Source organism: Pseudoliparis swirei, chromosome 17, assembly GCF_029220125.1.
Source record: "Pseudoliparis swirei isolate HS2019 ecotype Mariana Trench chromosome 17, NWPU_hadal_v1, whole genome shotgun sequence".
NCBI classification, from domain to species: domain Eukaryota; kingdom Metazoa; phylum Chordata; class Actinopteri; order Perciformes; family Liparidae; genus Pseudoliparis; species Pseudoliparis swirei.
Window position 1 is genome coordinate 21,504,623 of NC_079404.1, and position 7,500 is coordinate 21,512,122.

A 7,500-nucleotide genomic window follows, 5' to 3' on the forward strand; every position below is an offset into this window, starting at 1 on the left:
TTAATATTGCTGATTATGGCTTACAGCTTAAGAAAACTCTAAAATCCTATCTCATAAAATGTTAATATTTCCTCAGACCAAGTAAAAAAAAGATTTATAACAGCTGAGTGTTTGTCAAGGCTCAGGAAACCCTTGCAGGTGTTTCGAGTTAATTAGACAATTCAAGTGATTTGTTTAATACCCTACTAGTATACTTTTTCATGATATTCTAATATTTAGAGATAGGATATTTGAGTTTTCTTAAGCTGTAAGCCATAATCAGCAATAAATCAGAATAAAAGGCTTGCAATATTTCAGTTGATTTGTAATGAATCCAGAATGCATGACATTTTTGTTTTTTAATTGCATTACAGAAAATAAAGAACTTCATCACAATATTCTAATTTTCTGAGACAGTCCTGTATATATAAATATGTATATATTTATATATTTTTAAGTATATTTATTTATTTTCTTCATATATATACTTTTTTTTAAAGTATATGTATATATATATAAATGTTTTAAGTATATGTATATACATATTTATTTTTGTTTAAGTATATACAGGACTGTCTCAGAAAATTAGAATATTGTGATAAAGTTCTTTATTTTCTGTAATGCAATTTAAAAAACAAAAATGTCATGCATTCTGGATTCATTACAAATCAACTGAAATATTGCAAGCCTTTTATTCTTTTAATATTGCTGATTATGGCTTACAGCTTAAGAAAACTCTAAAATCCTATCTCATAAAATTTTAATATTTCCTCAGACCAAGTAAAAAAAAAGATTTATAACAGCTGAGTGTTTGTCAAGGCTCAGGAAACCCTTGCAGGTGTTTCGAGTTAATTAGATAATTCAAGTGATTTGTTTAATACCCTACTAGTATACTTTTTCATGATATTCTAATATTTAGAGATAGGATATTTGAGTTTTCTTAAACTGTAAGCCATAATCAGCAATAAATCAGAATAAAAGGCTTGCAATATTTCAGTTGATTTGTAATGAATCCAGAATGCATGACATTTTTGTTTTTTTAATTGCATTACAGAAAATAAAGAACTTCATCACAATATTCTAATTTTCTGAGACAGTCCTGTATATACTTTTTTAAAAGTATACATATATTTTTTTTAAAGTACATATATAAATTCTTTATTTTTTTAAAGTATATATATACGTTTCTTTAAAGTATAAAAGTAAACAAATATATATATATATATCTTTTTAAAAAGTATATATATACTTTTTTAAAGTATAAAAGTAAAAACAAATATCTATATCTATATATATATATATTTTTTTAAAGTATATATATATATATATCATTCTTTTCTGGAGGATTCTGTGTTTTGCCACTCACCAAATTTTATAACACATTTCAATTTCCAGTGCAAAACCACCACTCAATATGAGCTCAATTATAAATATACTGTTGAGTTCAGTTTAGATGTTTGGAGGTTTTCTATTGGTCACGGCACCTCCAACATTTGTAAAAATAAAGTACAGTATATTCTTTCATTTCCTCTATTTGAGACGTGTGTAGTGAAAATGTATTTTAAAGTGTTAATAATTAAATAGAAATTCAATAAACAACATTTAACATTTAAAAACATTTTTTTATATCTCGCAGAATACCCTCGATGTGAAAACACACAGAACACATGACTATGTGGCCAACAACGATTGTCTCCACTTCCTGTGACACACACACACACACACACACACACACCGCCCTGAGTTCTATTCTCTTGGTACTGAAAATGGGCTCCGGGGGGGGAAAATGGTCCCCTTCCTGAATTCCAGCTTTCTTTTTTATTTTATTTAGGAAATTAAAGAGCGAGAGAGAGAGTGTGTGTGTGTGTGTGTGTTTGTGTGTGTGAGGGGGGGTTGTGATATAAACAGCTTTGTATATAAGAAACCCGGAGCAGTCCCTTCCAGCCATTGTGCGCTCGTCCTCTTTCTCACATTCATGCCCCACATTGAACATCGGCTCATTATCATCATTACTCGAGACATTGACGTCGAGTTTTTCTCATTTATTTTGTATTTATTTTGCTGCCGCTCGTCACATTCTATCGCCCCGAAAAAGATAAATATGAACGTGTGCCGTTTCTGTGCGGGAGGGAGGCTGAAGGTCAAACTGAGGTCATTATTAAAAGTCGAGTCTCACAGAGGAGAAGCAGGAGGCTGACAGAAGGGCTGGAGCTGCAGCTTGAGGCCGACTTCACATGTTTATAAGGCTGACTTTGTGTCCGTTTAAAGGGCCTCGGGATCGGGTCTTACATAAGTGGCTGCCGATCCACCTCGGACTCAGTCCCTCTCTCTCTTTCTCTCTCTCTCTCCGTTCTCTCTAAAGCGACTTTAAACAGGATGTCGAAATAGTTTGTTTAAATGTACCCAGAGTCCCGGCTGGTCCCACCCAATCAAACATGAATAAACATTTCCTGAATGTAATTATAAATGTACAGATACTGGCCACACACACACACACACACACACACATGATTGTATGAGTGTAAGATGTGCCCTCTCTGTGCCACTATGATGTCATGCATGTAGGGCAAGTCTCAACTTGCGTCTAATGTAACCTTTAAAACTATTAACACACACACACACACACACAGAATATAAGACAATACAAGCAACCCAGATGAAGGAAGAAGGAAGAGATACGGATTAAAAAAGAAGGTCATAAGGAAATGAAGACAATGAAATTAAGAAGAAAAAAGGGGAGGAAAGACAGTCAGACCGGACAGAGTAATGAGGACATGATGTAAGAAAGAAAGAGTGAGGAAGATGGGAGGAAAATGTATTAATCATCATATGAGCTGTTCTCATCATCGTCCGTCTGCAGCCGTCTGATGGTTTTCTTTAGCTTACATGGGTCCTACATATTTATTATTATATCAAGACCCACATAGTCATCAGTATTACATTGAGGCTGCTTCAGAACAAGTCAATCATTTAATGCGGTAACTTAAAATAATGCAACACCAAACACACATCTCCTCTATGAAGTAAATGTGATGAAAAACATATTTATATGGAAGATGTATGTGGTAGTATATATAAATATATTTCGTTTTTTAATTTGTTTGCTGTTTTTTCTTTATTTTATATTAATTTTCGGATTTATTTTGATTTTAATTTAGGATAGGAATTTATAAGCATTTTTTGCTTTTACCTATACCTTTTCAGTCTCTCTCTTTTGTATTTTATATCGAATAATATTGTATTGCAATTGATTTGATTGACTGAATAAAATACACAAAACAAAAAATACACAAAAAAAGTCCGTTCATGAAGCCAAAATCATCAAAATCAGTCCGAACTGGAGGAACAAAAAACAGCAAACGGGATTTGAACTCGTGTGTACGAAGAGAACACAACTCGCTGCCTGACTTTTCCCGGAACATTCCGAGCCATTACCGATTGGCTGCTAGTTATTCCCACACGGAGCCGTCCCAGTAAAGATGCCCTCAGTGATTTCATTCAACAGAACCTGGACAACGGTCCAGAACCATCAAAGTCCAAACAGGCATTTATTGGATTTTGCCTTTAAGAGGATGACAGGCTTTTTTTATGTTTCCCACCCCCACTGATGATTGCAGCAGGACATGATTGTAATTGGGGGACAGAGTGTATTGTGTGTGTGTGTGTGTGAGGGCCTGGAACCAGATCAAGAATGCAGTCAAATCAAGCCTGCGTCGCCCCCGGAGCGCGAAGGGAAGTGTGTCACCAAAGTGTTCTGAACGAGAAGCGCTCCCGAATTAAACTCGACGAAGAAAAAAGTTGTTGTTGTTTTGTTTTTTGGATTCTGCTCACTAGATAAGTGTTGATGTGTGTGATCATCTCAGTGACTGCTCAGAGACCTACTTTACAATAGTCAGCAGTGATAATGGGATATATATAATCATGCATACAATTCATTATGTGTGTGTGTGTGAGTGTGTGTGCATCCCAAGAACAGCAAACATAAATACAGTACATCCACTAATAACGTAGTCTTGGAAAGTGGAACCCTCCACTGCTCATGCATATTTGGCTGGGAGGCCTACATGTGTCTAAACTGTGCATGCCTACTGTGTGTGTGTGTGTGTGTGTGTGTTCTCGCCTGCTAAATTCGCCCTCACTGCGGTTCCTCGGGTTGAATGAGCGGGCGGCTGAATATCTTCTTTTCACCAACAAAAACAACACTTAAAAAGGATGTAAGAGAAGTTTGTCTTGATTAGTTTCACGAGAAACAAACTTCCAGGAAAGTCAGCCCCTTATAAAAGGACTGCAGTGTGTGTGTGTGTGTGTATGTGTGTGTGTGTGTTTAAGTAGCGAAGGGAGGTATTTTTGTGTTACTTAACACTTAACACTCACAAGAGACTGTTTGAGTGTATACTGGTATTTATAAATACAGTGTATGTGTGTGTGCGTGCGTGTGTGTGTGCGTGTGTGTGCGTGTGTGTACAGTCGGAAGTTGGATGGAGGGAGCCTTTCATAAGCTTTTGTTTTGTCTTTCATTTTATAGAAAGTTTATATGACAAAAGTGTTCTTGTTCCACTTTAAATATCTTTACAAAAAATGTTGCACTTCCTTCCAGATGCTTTAGACATTTATATTTTACTTGCGGTCGCGTCATTGAGGACTGTAATCGCAAAACCTGAAGGTCGAGGTCAAAAGGTTCAAATGTGAAATACCTGCATGCATGCACCAAACCACTAGGGGGCGGTGTTTCCCCTCTTCTTCTGCGAGTCCGTATCGCCTCTCCAGGTGCAAAAACTAGTTAAATGACATAATGTTGAATAATTTAACGAGTGTTTTAACTAAATCTTCTGGCCCGGTATTTACACTTTCATAGTCGGCTGTAGAACAAACTTCTTCTGACCTGGATGCCATCCTGACTGAACCCTGAACACCCTGAAGCCCTTTGAAGAAGTTCGGACCCGGCGAAATGTCCTCACTTAAAAAAAAAAAAAAAGGCTCTCAATTTGAAAGTGGAACAAGAAGTACAAGAACACTCAAACTGCATTTAATTGTGCTGTAACATGTGTTGACCATTACTGCGGCAGTTAAGACCAACAGGACCAAACATTGAACGCATCGGTTTGGGGGTTTCTACTTTACTAATTTCTCACCTGAAGAGCAGATTTCTCAAGCTTTGTCTCAAAAAGTCTCGTTTTAATATCATAACTATAAAAACCAAGACTGGGATTTGGATGTCAACTGACAACGAGACCAGTAAAGGTGCAGTACCAGAGTTTGGGGGTTTCTACTTTACTAATTTCTCACCTTAAGAGCAGATTTCTCAAGCTTTGTCTCAAAAAAAGTTAATTTTATAACTATAACTATAACCAAAAGACCTGGTTTTGATGTCACTGACCCTGTCGAACGGGCTCGAGAGATCACACAACAGGCGAGAGAGAGCCAAAGAAAAGAGAAGGAAGTGAAGATGCAGTACCAGAGTTTGGGGGTTTCTAATTTACTATATGTTCACCTGAAGATCAGATCTCTCAAGCTTTATCTCAAAAAGTCTGGTTTTAATATCATAACTATCAAACAGAGACTGGGTTTTGGATGTCAACTGACCCCGAGATCTCGACCACAGACGAAGTCGCGTGATCATAAGAGAAGGAAGTGAAGGTGCAGTGGATGTACCACACGGTGGTGGAGGGTCGAATGACCCACTTCCACCAGGCCTACATGCTGGTTTTGATCCACGTCAAAACCCTTCAGTTGTACTTTGAACTTCTAATACCCCTAATGCGATCCCGTGTCTTAATTGCCGCCGCCTGGTAATCCGTCAGTGTAGCCGTCTAAAGACTCTGAGCCGGACTGGAAAGGCTTCGCTTACCTCGGCATTATTAACCAGAACCCCGAGCGCCTGTATTCGGGTCACCCAGGCCGTCCACGGTGAAAAGATCACGTTAGCTTGCGTAATCTCGAAGGGGGGAACTTGAGTTTTTTGGTTTCTCCTGGAACATGTTTACGTGCCTTAACGTTCTCTTCAGGCCCCCATCCCGAAGGACACACTCTGGCTCTCGATTGGCTCCTGACGGGAACACATGCAAAGGTCGTTCTCAAGCTGTGGGTAGAGAGACGCTCCGATGGGGGACGGCATATAGACCAAGGAGCCTGCATGGGACAGGGGATTGTCGAATCACCTGCCGCGCCTACAAAAGAACCGGACCGGGTCTTAGTGCACGGCCCGTGGCGCTGCAGTCCCCAAAAGTCTCTTCGGGGGCCCTGGAAACCTTGTTTTCATGATACATGCCTCATTAAAACTAGAATGGGCACTCGGTAGAGCGCATACCTTCGCATATCACAAGATTGGGCATTGAATTATGAACATTTTGGCATTAGTTACATGTCAATTGGATAAAAATTGACCATGCTATGTTAAAAAGAAGATTTTGACCTTTTCATGACCTTGACCTTTGACCCGATCAATCCCAAAATCTAATCAAATGGTCCCCGAATAATAACCAATCATCCCACCAAATTTCATGCGATTCGGTTTAATACTTTTTGTGTTATGCGAGTAACACGCATATAAATAAATAAATAAATACATAAATGAACTAGAATGGGCACTCGGTAGAGCGCATACCTTCGCATATCACAAGATTGGGCATTGAATTATGAACATTTTGGCATTAGTTGCATGCCAATTGATTGGAAAAATCAAATGGTATGGTAATAAAAAAAGATTTTGACCTGTTCATGACCTTTGACCTTGACCTTTGACCCGATTGATCCCAAAATCTAATCAAATGGTCCCCGGATAATAACCAATCATCCCACCAAATTTCATGCGATTCGGTTCAATACTTTTTGAGTTCTGCGAATAACACGCATACAAATAAATAAATAAATAAATACATAAATAAATAAATACACAGCGATCAAAACATAACCTTCCGCATTTTCAATGCGAAGGTAATAAATAAATAAATACACGGCGATCAAAACATAACCTTCCGCATTTTCAATGCAAAGGTAAAAAGCCTTTTAAGAAAGACCCTCCACCTCATCTGACTCTTGAGCACCACTGTCCACTGCCTCTCTCTCTCTCTCTCTCTCTCTCTCTCTCTATCTGTCCTTCTATCTTCCTGTGGTCCATCAGTGTCTCTCTTCCCTGCGCTCAGGAGAACAGACGGTTCATTAATGTACCTGTCTTGTCTCTGGACCGTCTCTGTCGCCTCTGATGTTCACCAATTACAGCTGGTCGAAGAAGAAAAGGAAGAAGAAGAAGAAAAAAGAAAACCACTCTCTCTCTTCCTCTGTAATCTGTCGTGTGCCTCCGCCCCCTTTAATCCTCCCGCATCTTGCTCTCCTCACACACTGCGTCCGTGCGCAGCCGTTGTATAATGTTGTTTACATATCTCGGCGGTAATTAGGCCGATAGGGGAACGACTGCGATCCTCCAGGCGATTAGGAGGAACGGGTACGGGAGGGGTGAGGGAGGACACAGAGGTCAAAGGTCAGAGACACAAAAAAGGACACAATGTTTTCCGATGTTTTATA

The 7,500-nt window shown here is 38.6% G+C and overlaps 1 protein-coding gene across 1 annotated transcript in view; it reads right to left on the reverse strand.

Moving 5' to 3' along the window:
- The window catches only part of LOC130207122 (protein kinase C epsilon type-like), a 53,474-nt gene that overhangs the window by 17,874 nt on the left and 28,100 nt on the right, over window positions 1-7,500 (reverse strand). The gene's annotated exons all lie outside the window — the stretch shown is intronic.